This window comes from Vicugna pacos, chromosome 13 (genome assembly GCF_048564905.1).
Source record: "Vicugna pacos chromosome 13, VicPac4, whole genome shotgun sequence".
NCBI classification, from domain to species: domain Eukaryota; kingdom Metazoa; phylum Chordata; class Mammalia; order Artiodactyla; family Camelidae; genus Vicugna; species Vicugna pacos.
In genome coordinates, this window is record NC_132999.1 from 9,034,698 (window position 1) to 9,047,167 (window position 12,470).

Genomic DNA, 12,470 nt, shown 5'->3' on the forward strand with positions numbered 1-12,470 from the left:
ATATGGCCAAGAAATAAAAGTTGTTTTTTTCAGACAACAAAAATAGAAGTTATGCTATGTGATTATTAGAATAATTAACATTGAGTTATAGAAAGATTATTCAATGGAGTATTATTTTATATAAATTACATCAAACAGTAGATCCACATCTGGTCAAAAGCATATAGAAAGATGCTATTTATTATAACTCCCAATGGAATATACACATTTTACGTGATAATTTTTAATGTTTTATGAAAATGTGTTTACCTTTGCTCTTTTGAGCATTTCATACATTAGTTTATACATGGCACAATTTTTAGTTTTACATCTGTATAACACTACCTTTTCAAAATTATTCATCTTCTTTTCCTTGTTGTTTTTTTGTCTGAAAGATCTTTTTTCTCTTCTCCAACCAAAGCGTGTATCTGCCCAGGGAGATAGTGATGATGGTGTGTGGTTGTAAAACAGGGATTATCATACAGAAATCATCAAAGATCAATACCGAGGTAACATTCAGCTTCTGGCACATAAAAATGTGATTTTTGCTGTTAGAAAATAACCTTGAAAGTCAGATTATTCTATCAAGAGAGAAAGCTAAAATTCTTAAAAAAATATATGTAGACTTTCAGCATGTCATGGGCCAAACTGGAGTAATTACTGAAAAATACAGAAGATAATGCCTATGCCCGTTTACAAGTAAATCATTTCTATGGGAGCAGGAGAGTTCAATGTAGGGAGAGAAAGCAGAGGAGGCTAGAGAGGCAGAGAAGTCACCAGAATGTGTTTCTGTTTCTCCTTTTCAGGCTTTCACCTTGGCAGGGATTGTTAAATTATTAGAGAGCATTACCCAGGATCTTTTATCTGCTCCTCTCTGTGGGCCTCTGAGACAGGATTCTACCGCAAATGGCATTTCTGAGGTTGCATCTCCAAGTCTACTTAGGAGGTTTCAGCGACAGGTCCCATGTGTTAGGGATAATACGGTAATAATTAGTGGACTTGCTATTGGGCCTGCCCTGATAGGGCAAGATGATTTTTGAAACAGAGTACAGGGTTGGGCAGCAGAGTTGAAACAGAGAAAAGATAAGGAAGGGGGTTAAAGTTCAGAAATTGTGTTTTGCTCAAAAGAAGAAGAGCCAGCATAGAAAGATGGGCAGTGCCTCCTGGGACCTTCAGCCTATATCTAAAGTAAGCATCATTGGTCCCCTGGCCAGAGCTCAGCAGGATGTGGCCCAACCACGCAGATTAGGATAATGAGGTATTGCTTTGGAGTCTCCAAACTGACCTCTGCACAATAAAAGACCAGCCAAAGAGGAATGCCACCCAAAGTTATGATCCCTTCCAACAGCAGCCCATGTACAATGACTGATAAAGTTTGGATACAGAGGTTCCATTTCTGTTTCTTAATTCAGGATATTTCTGGAGTGACAAGTATGTTGAATGCCTAAGTAAGAAATAAATGCTTTAGAAGATGGAAATGAAACCTAACAAAGATTTTGACACCTGAAACAACTCTGTGAATATACTAAAATTATTAGATTGTACACTGCATAAGGGTGAGTTTCATGGTATGTGACTTGCATTTCAACTTTAAAAATAAATGTTTAGTATGTCTGAAGAAGCTGAGATAAGCAAGGGTTGAACTGAGAACAGTGAGACTGGAAGGAGAGAGGAGTAAATGGGAAAGGGAGCTGGTTAAGGTAGCGAGCAATGCTGATCATAGCAGATAAGGCAAGAGAGTACTACTTCAAACTGATACATCAAGAGAAAGCAAGAAAGCTTATTATTTGGAAACTTAGAAGGGATCAGAAGTTGAACTAGAACCAAAAATGGTTAAAAATAAGTGCTTCTGTGGAATAAGGCTGGGCAAGCACAGCAATGTCTATTCATTGTAAGCCCATGTAACATTTGGTATTTTTAAGGGCTATGTCTTCTTATGAACTGAATTGTGTTTCCCCAAAATTCACATGTTGAAATCCCAACACTTCAGACTACATTAGGAGACAGGGCCTTTAAAAGGTAATTAAAGTTAAATAAGCTCCTAAGAGTGGAGCCCTAATCCGATATGACTTCTGTTCTTATAAGAAGAGAGACACTAGGGATGCATGCGCACAGAGAAAAGGTCACGTGAGGACACAGCAGGAAGGTGACCATCTGTGAGCCAAGGAGAGAGGCCCCAGAGCAACCACATCTGCTGGCACCTCGGTCTTGGACTCCCAGCTCCCAGGACTGTGAGAAAATACATTTCTGTTGTTTATGCCCCCCTTGTCTGTGGTATTTTGTTGTGGACGCCCTAGGAGACTAATACATGCATGTTGCTTGGATAAAAATAAAACACTGTAAAATAAAGCACACAATAAAACCCACTGTTTCTCTTACCTGGAGACTGTATGAGCCCAGAAAGCTGCCCTGAATGCCAGGGTCTTTTACTTTCTGTATCAATATCGTGATTGACAGGGACCTTTATTATTAGCTTGTAAAGCAAGAAAAGCAGTAGTCCAGAAGGAATATAATATAAATAAGTTTAAGAACAATTAAATATATTTAGTTTCAATAATGGATAATAGCTTTTAAGAAATCAACAAAAGTAAGAAAACGGAAACCACACAGTTTAAATTGAAAGACCTGTAGAGGCAAGATACAGCATGACCGTCGTTAGAGCCACACTGCCTGGGTCTGGATTCTGGTTCTGCAGTGTGTAATTGCGGTATCTTAGACAAAGTGACTTAACTAAGATGCAGTTTCTCTACTCATAAATGAAGGCTAACACTCAGTCTTAACAGGGATGTTGGAAGTGTTGAGTGGAACTACACATATACCCACTTTTTATGGAGGTGCCACATAGTCAGATCTAGATAGAAATTAACTTTAAAAAGTAATAAGTAAACTAATAAGGGGTTAGTACCCACACCTGTAAAGATCCCGTATGACTCGATAGCAAACGACCAATCAAATTAAAAAATGGGCAGAGGATCTGAATAGACATTTTTCCAAAGAAGACAAACAGATGGCCAACAGGCACATGAAAAGCTGGTATCACTAGTCACAAGAGAAATGCAAATCAAAACCACAATGAACTTATCACCTCATACCTGTTACAATGGCTATTATCAAAAAGGATGAAAATAACAAGTGCTGGAGAAAAGGTAACCCTTGTTCAGTGTTTGTGGGAATGGAACCTGGTTCAGCCACCATGAAAAACAGTATGGAAGTTCCTCAGAAATGAAAAATAGAACTACCATATGATCCAGCAATTCCACTTCTGGGTATTTATCCAAAGAAAGTAAAAACACTAACTCAAAAGTTATATGCGCCTCATGTTCATCACAGCACTGTACACTAGCCAAGACGTGGAAGGAACCTAAGTGTCCACTGATGAACAAGTGGATTAAAAAATTATATACATATATGTATATATACATACATACGTGTGTGTGTGCACGTGTGCGTGTCCACTTCACCCATAAGAAAATAAGGAAATCTTACCATTTGTGACAACATGGATGGAACTTGAGGGCATTCTGTTAAGTGAAATAAGTCAGAGAGAGACAACCATTTGATCTCACTTGTCAGTGGAATCTAAAAACAAAAACAAGCTCATAGAGACAGAGAACACATTGGTGATTGTTGGACACAGAGAAGAGAGGTGGGAGGTCAGAGGTGGGTGAAATGAGTGCAGGGGATCCAAAGATACAAACTTCCAGTTATAAAATAGTCATGAGAAAGTTATGTACAGCATGGTGACTATAGTTAGTAATATGGTATTGTACATACAAAAGTTACTAAGAGTAGATCTTAAAACTTCTCCTCACAAGGAAAAAATGTGTAACTATGTATGGTGATGGAAATTAACTGAATTTATTTTGATGATCATTTTATAGCTTACACCAATATAGAATCATTATTTTGTACACTTGAACTAATGTAATATTATATATCAACTATGTCTCAATGAAAATAGAAATTAAAGGAATAAACTTCGCCTTGAAACTACTACAGATTTACATAATACAGATTTAAATTTTTCTCTGTGTCACTGTGATAGCAACTGTGGCCTGACATTAAAACAAAAGGCCTTAATTTCTTCCTTTTTTAAGAAATATATTTATGAACTAGTAATATTTGGGCCTGAAACTCTTAACCTCTGAAGTGATCTGTCAATGACCAACAATGCCTAACTACTTAGCATGTGGTTCCACCTTACAATGGAGAGGAATAATAATGAATCTCTTTACGTTCGTTTCATGGCTTTCTTTTCACAACGCCCCACAGATATGTTTCTGAAACTCAGACAAGGATTGTACATGAACTCTGTAGATTTTTATACAGATGCATGACACTGGACCTGGAGTTAGGGCTTGGCAAACAGAGCTCAATTACTACAAGTATAAAACAAGTATTCAGAAGATATGCCCTTTGGGATTAAATTGGATTAGGTTCTAGTAGTAGGATTTTATTATGGTAAATCTTCTCTTTAAACAGTTAATAAAACTAGTCAAGTACAGGAACTTACACCAGACCAACACCTGGGGGTCATTTTGTTTCCTTAATTATTTACCTCACATTTGTCATTGAAGCCAGTAATAATGGATCATGGAACTATATTTACATTTCCCATGAAGTGCACAGGCCATCGAATGGAGAAACAAAGCATGAATATTCTTGTTTTGGTAGTTATTTTGGTAATTTTAAGACGTTATTCACTTATCCCAAATATTTATTGAGCAATGACTTGGTTCCAGAGACTACAATATAAACATGCCAAATTTCCTTTCTTTTCAAGAATTCATAGAATTATGCAGGAGACAGATAAACCTATAATCACAATGCATTAGTCCATACTATTTTTAGAATGCATTTTGCTTAATTTACATCTTAGCAGTCTACTTTGTTTTGAAGGCAATGGGGAGCATTTGAGGATGTTTACAAGGGTATAATTATAATTATGGAACATGGCCACCCAATGCCTACTAAATAGATTTAAAACTCCTTAGCATATTGTAATTGTCATTTATGATCTGTTCCCTCATCTCCCATTCACATTTCCCGAGCTGTGTATTCTTTCCCAAACAGGGCATTACTTTTCTCGTTTTAATGTCTTAGTGTAAACTGTCTGTCCTGCTCTGCTCCTTTCTTCTCTTCTGCAAGAGTCAGTGAAGCCCAGCCCCTACTCAGTCATCCAGACTAAACTCATATGTCATCTCCTTAGAAAAGTCTCTCCTGATTCCATTGTTTCTGCCTGCTTTGCCAAGCTCAGTGAGTCACTCCCAATTCTGGTCCCACAGAACTTGGGACATATTACTATCAACACTCATAACATAATGCTGTAATTATTGAATCTCATGTCTAACTCAACAGACTGTGAGACAAAGACTCTTATTAATCTTTTTGTCATAACACAGTATCAAGGACACAGGCACTAAAAATGTGTTTGAGTACTTGTGGTTGGAATGTGGAAGAGGTGAGGAATGACGGTGAAAAGGTACACACCTTTTGCATCATTGTTTATAGTATTAGGTTACAGTACCACGGCTTTGCATTGTGTTGCATAAGAAAAAGACAGCCATTGGGGCTTTTAAACAGATCTGTAATGTATCAGATTCCTGCGCTCCTTGTCACAGCAATGAGATGTGAAAGTGGGCTCGGGACATTTGTCAGATACTGATTGATGGAGTGGATGCTGTCAAATCAAGCTAGTTAGTCCAGAAATCCCCTCATTTGCCTCAAAAATGTGCACGATCTTTCAAATAGAATCTGTTTAGCCAAAAATGAAGCATATATGCACAGGAATGACTGGACCAGTTTTTAATCCATGAAACATGTAAATGTTTACCATGGTAAGCCTTTGAATGCCTCCCTCCACCCATAACTTCTCTGTTATCCTATTTTCTCCCCTGGGGCTTCCTTCCCACTGATAAGTGAACAACCACAATGTTAATAATAGGCTCAGCAAGGAATCTCCAAGATTCTATTCCAGAACCCCAGGCAGCAGTGTTTCTGAGTCACTGATGCCAATGACTCATCGATGTTAAATATTTTAACTATCACTCCTGGTTATATAAGCAATTCTGACAACATGGCATTGTGTTGGGGGTAACAGCTTTGTATATGTTAGGTTATTGTAATAACATAAGTAATGGCAACCAAACTGACAGATCAAGTGGGGTGGAGGAGTGGACTTGGAATTGTTTTGCAATTCCAGGGAGAGAAAAAGGTGCTACGCGTCGAAACACCAAGACAAAACACTAGGTTCAGAATGAGGTAGAAGTTTAGTTAATAGAATAGGATATATTACGTCTTGCTAGATTAGCAACTTACTGTCTGAATCTTAAAATGTCAGAATAATGTTCCGTAAATAATCCTAAATTTAGAAGTGGGACTTCAATGTGAAATGGGTAAGACACTACACACGTGGGGTGAAGTATCAAACTGCTTTGGGAACAGTAAGATGAGAATATAAGAAGCCAAGCAAATTCTGAGAGCATTCTCATGAGAAAAAAATTTAATGTCCCCTTGTGTGGCTGAAAAACTGGCCTCTGTACCCTGATAGCTAAATTGAGACTCAGAGGCAGAGTTTTGGGAGAATTAGAAAAGAACAACTTTATTGTTTCGCCAGGCAAAGGGGAGTCATAGCAGTCATAGTCTCTAATGCCTCAGAGATTGTGAATCCATCTTGAGGGTGGTGTTCTGAGGTTTTACAGAAAAATGAGCCAAAACAGGAAGGTGACAACGATCAGGGCATTTTCCCGGGTTTTATATTCTTCTTAACCTTGGTGAATCCACCTGGCATCACGGAGAACCTCCAGAGGGTCTCCTCTTTCTTCTCAGGCCATCAGGTGGTGAGCGCCTTCCTGGGATACAGCTTCTGGGTTAAAGGATAAGCTATTCTGGGTAAAGAGTGTGGGGGGAGTGGAGAGTGTAATGGAAAGGGTAGTGACTGTTTAGCACAAAAGCAGTTGAGCAAGTGAAGCAGAGATGGGGGTCTGTCAGAGAATAGAGAAAAACAAGCTGCAAGCATTTTAAGTCAGAATGAAGCAGTGAATAGCTTTAGTGTCCGGAAAGCCATTTTGTTAGTTAATTTTCTCCTCTTTCACTTGTAGATACAAATATAAATCCTTTATGTCATAAAAGCCAGCAAGAGGCAAAATTATTATTCTAGTTTAAAGGGTTATGACCATCCTTTCAAATAACTGAGTATATAAGAGTTTTTTAAAACATGTATTTTCTGACCGAGTGATATAATTTCATCGATATCTGAACTAAACAATAAACAATCTACTATTAAATGGTAGACATGATTTAGGATGATTTCTGCTTTTGTTTCTTTTTCTTAATATGAATGGTCTAGTATAATTGATATCTGTATTCTAGTCACACTACCTCAAAATTTGAGAATCATCCTGTATTTTTTTTTCTCCTTCACCTTCTATAGCATCAGTTACCAGATCTTACTTCACACATGTGCAAAAGTCTATGGCTACCCTCCCTGTTCTGAGCTATGTGTATTGATGCACTGTCGTATGTTTCCCGACATATTTGTGTTTGTCTTTAGGTAAAGGTATTTGTGACGGGTCCCATATACTATGATTACTTTTAGTCACAAGAGCAGACTCATTTTACAAATTAAGCTCCAGCCAATGTAATAGCATAATTGTGAGCTCTTACCATTGGAAAGTTTCTCCAGCCCTGGTTGGAAGCCTCAAGTGGTGATTTTAGGGGTAAGGATGCATAATGTCGGTATCTTTACTAGTTGGAGTCCATGTCCTTCTCAACTGACTACAGTAGCTATCATTTCTTTGCCTCTCCAATTTGAAGCTGGAATAGAAGGAGGAGAGAAAAGTGTTAGAAAAGATTGTACTTGGCTGGTATAGTTATAATCTGACTCAGATGGCTTCTGACCACACATGTACAGTTTCAGGCTCATTATCTTATAGAGTATTTTTAAAGATTCCTCATAGAGCCTTCTACTGGGCAATTCCAACAGAAAATGATTTGGTATAAATAATGTGACCCTTCTGGCTGTGCCTACTAATTGATTCCCCATTACCCCAAAGCCTCAGGAGGCCATCTTTGCCCCTCCAGGTGGTCCTCTTGTGTGAGATTACTTTTTAGAAACACAATAGGACACCACAGCTCTGAGTCAGTTCTCCGAATGCAACCCACTCTATTACACCTGTTCCATCTAGCCTCTGCCATTTTCCCTTAGATTTGTCTCAATAAAGTTAGACCTTATCTTTGTTCTCCCCTGAAAAAAAACATCCCAGGTTCACGTCAGGTTCTCTAAGCATTTCAGTTGAAGGCCCTCAACCTTATGTTGAAGAAAAATGTCCTCCCCCAGGCCTTTCCTTCATATAGCCTACTGTCAATACGCTCTAAAAGAACACTATTTTTCCAGTCATTGCCACTTTATTGTCAGACTTCAAGACAGATGAAGAGCTACTGTTGGTAGAAGTATTTTCATAATCTTTTAGCATGTTCTGTTCAAGTAATCTAACAACTTGCTTTATTTGTTGTATTGTTCTTGGCCTTTGCTCAAAACTCATGAAAGAAAGAATCTCATCTCAATATCTGGTTACCAATATATGTCTTTCTCACCAAGTACTTTAAAAACTTCTTAAAGTCAAGAACAAATGCAGCATGGAGTGATGGTTAGAAACACAGACAACAGGGCCAGGTGTGATTTGGTTCAAATCCAAGTTCTATGACTTACCAGTTGGTAGACCTTAGCCATATTATTTACTTTCTGTGGGACACGGTTTCTTCACCTGTAAAATGGGTCTAATAAGCCTACCTTACTGTAATGATATCATTTATTGAGCCCTTACTGAAATAGCATTTATTTAATACTGTATCAAAAAATAATAAGTATGCAAATCTCCTTACATCTGATGTCTTGTGTATGAGGTGAGATTTGTCACTTTCCCACATTTCATGATGGGGCATATATATGTCAATTAGCATGCCCACATTTAGATAGCTATTAACCTGCACAAATGACAGAGCTGGCAGTCTAGAAATTTCTCTTCAAAATTCATGCCCACTGTGATAGATACACTGACAGCCAACTTTACTGAGAGGATTATATGAGATAATTGGTTTAAAGCACTTACTGTGCCTGATATATAAATCCCATTAGCAAATTACAGAAACCATTATATAATTTATATTTACCCTTCCTTCAGTATTTCCATTACCAATATACTTTCTTCTTATAGCTACTAATAAGCATGGATTAAATGAATGAATGAATTAATAATCTAGTGTTAATGTACGGTTATAAAAATTTAGCCTTGTAGTTTTTCCATTTTTATGTGCTGTTCTTACTATAAATATTAAAGCTCCTTTATGTATATTAATTAATAATATTACCTTTATACCTTAACTTCAATTTTAACTATTATTTCTGAAACATTCTTTCCAAGGAATGAAAATAATTCTGCTTCCAAATAAATACGGAGAAAATAGAAGTAGCTACCATACTCATTTTGTTTTAGGGTTTGAAATCCTCTCTCACATATTATTTAGTTTATATAATCATTTGTCTCATACTTTACATTTATTTTGTAACTATAGTACTACACCCTCATGGAACATAGTGCTTGCTATGCAGTAGATGCTCAGTTAATACTCACTGAATGAAATAAATATTTCTGATTATCATTTTTATGGAAGAGAATAATAAAAATTGAAATTATTTGTCCTACTCCACAAATCTGGTAAACTCTGTTTTCAGACTTCCCAAACTAGCTTTCATCACAATTAAATTCCAAAATCTATTTTGTTTGAGCCATTGTTGGCCCCAACACCAGGACACTTGCAAGCTCATTAAAAAGTATACACATTTAAATATATAGTGGGTTACTTTCTAGGTTTTTGAAGTGAGTAAATACAGATTCATTTATCCAGTTATCTTACAAATGTTTGGAACATAGTAAAGCTATGATACAGCCTTTGTAAGGAACTTTACTTATCTATTTATGTATTTAGTTAGTTTTTAAAACAGGGTATAATAAGAAACTAAAGTGGATGATTGGCTGTAATCAGTTTACTCACAATGTCCGTTAGTATCACATGACCAATATTGCTTATGGGACTTACCCAGATAGGATGTTTATGTACGGTTAAACTTATAATTTTCTCAAAACAAACAAAACCCAAAACAGCCTTATATTTATCCTGTTCAGTTACTGTGTGGAGTTATAAACTATGTCTTGCTGAGTTTTTGACCTGACAGAGTAGAGAAGCTAGGGCTTTGGCCTAAAAAATAAGAATATGTTCATGAGAAATCTCATATAATAAATTTAAAATAATAAATCTGTTGAAATATTTACTTCACTCAATAATATATTTTACATAAAGAGTATGTAGCAGCCACTTTCCTAATCCCTAGTTTAGTACAAATGTAGTATATTAAGCTTTCCTAGGTTAATATAAAGTGAATTAAGCTGACAAAATTACTGACATGCATAAAGTATAATTTCCGCCAGAAAAAAATTGTTTATTAAAAACAATAAAATAAGGAAAAAGAAACATAAAGAGGAATCATTAATATGGATGCAACTTTTAACAGGGTAGTGAGGAAAAAAACTTTCAAGAAAAGAGGACATTCTAATAAAAATCTGAAGGAAGTGAGGGAGGAAGTGATCATGTAGACAGGGGAAAGATGATTTCAAGTATTTAGAACAATAAATGCAAGCAGTCTACATTCAAGCAAGATTGGTGTTGGGAGAACAGCATGTGGAAGCAGAATGTCAGAAAGAATGGTCAGAAACAGAGAAAAATGTGACAGAAAGTAGTGGAGAGAAAATCACATTGGGTCACTACAACAGTTTTGACTCTTTAATTGGAATGAGATTGAGAGACTTTGGAGGTTTCTTAGCGGAGTGAACTCATTATGTTTTATGGGTTCATGAGTTTATTCTGACTCCTATGTTAAGAGTAGTGTGAAAGGGGAAAAGGAAAAATCAATGTGAACGGTCAAGGTCAAACATCAATTGACCAAGGTCAAATGTCAATCTGGCTATTGCAAGATTGAATGGAGAGATGATGACTCAGATCTGGATGGCTGACAGACTCAAATTGATTCATCTAATTAGCAGTGGAGCTGTTGAGATGTAGTCAAATTCTGAGTATTTAAGGTAAAGCTGATGAAATTTACCAAACTGTTGAAGCAGAGTCCAAGAGAAAGGGGTGCTGAAGAAGATTCAAATATCCCTAACTAACACAATTTGAATTACTGGAATTAATATTGTATAACATGGGATAGGATAGAGGGAGAACAAGTTTGGGTAAAAGACTAAAGTATGGTATCATAGGTTAATTTGAGATATTCACTAGACAACAAAGTGTAAAGGTTGAGTTGGCCAATGGAGATCGGTGTCTGACGTTCCAAAGATATTCAGCACTGCAAATATTTCTATTTGAGAAACTAAAGTATATTGACATTATTGAAATCCATAGATCTTGTACACTATGTTTCACAGTCTTTCATACAATTAAGACCTTTTCTTCTATATACAAACATAGTGAGAGTTTCATCTATCCAATATATACATATATTAGATGCATATTAAAAAAATCTGAATGTAATATACCATTCCATTCCTAGTTATACATAAGTTAGAATGCATGTATATTTTCCCAACAAGGCACATGCAAGAGTATTCATACAACACTACTTATAATATTCCAGACTAGAAGTAACTCATACGTCTATGCTAATTAGACAGGGTCAATTAATCCTGGTATATTTATCCAATAGAAAACTGTAGAGTAAAGAGAATGAATGCGCTACATCTACCCACCGTAATGTAGATGAATATCACATACATTATGTTGAGCAAATGAAACCAGACTGAAAAAGAAGATACTGTAATTTTTCCACTTACATAGAATGAAGAAGTGTGAGAAGTCAAGATGGTAGCTGACACTGGCATGTTGACAGCTGAGGGAGGCACAAGCGGGACTTTGGGAGAATCTTGCTCTTTCTCCTGAACTCAGTACTGGTTACATCACTGTGTTCACTTTGTGAAAAGTCATCAATGTACTCACTGATGATTTGTGTACTTTTCTGTATTTATGTCATATGTCAAATACAACATTTAATTAAACTATCTCTATTGACCTCCCTTCTCCCTCCAACTACTGATGTTGGAAAATACACAGTAAAGAGGGAAAATCTGACACAGTAATTTTTCACCAGAGAGAAAAACGTTACTATGTCAATATCCTTAAACATACGACAGGAAATGGAAAGTAGTGTACAGGAAGAGTTTGGTCATTGATAGGAGTGTGGGTAGATCATCCATTCCGTCTGGAAAAGTGACAGAGCATGGATACAGATGCAGGTACAAGAACACATTCTTGTTTAGATGAGAGATTACAAGATTAATTTACTGGAGAAATAAGAAAAGTGGGCTTATTTGATTTCAGTTTTGAAGAAATTGAAGAGAGCCAAACAGTGTGTATGTGTGTGCACACACATGTGTGGC

The 12,470-nt window shown here is 36.5% G+C and overlaps 1 long non-coding RNA gene across 8 annotated transcripts in view; it reads right to left on the bottom strand.

Annotated features, from left to right (window-relative positions):
- The window catches only part of LOC140700875 (uncharacterized), a 105,304-nt gene that overhangs the window by 73,129 nt on the left and 19,705 nt on the right, over positions 1-12,470 (bottom strand). For 7 of the 8 annotated variants that reach the window (XR_012079601.1, XR_012079604.1, XR_012079607.1 and 4 more), the window contains exon 2: positions 7,645-7,794. This is a non-coding gene — a long non-coding RNA (uncharacterized lncRNA). Of the gene's footprint in view, positions 1-6,559; positions 6,845-7,644; positions 7,795-12,470 lie in introns of those variants that run through there. The other variant, XR_012079606.1, reaches the window with a different exon arrangement.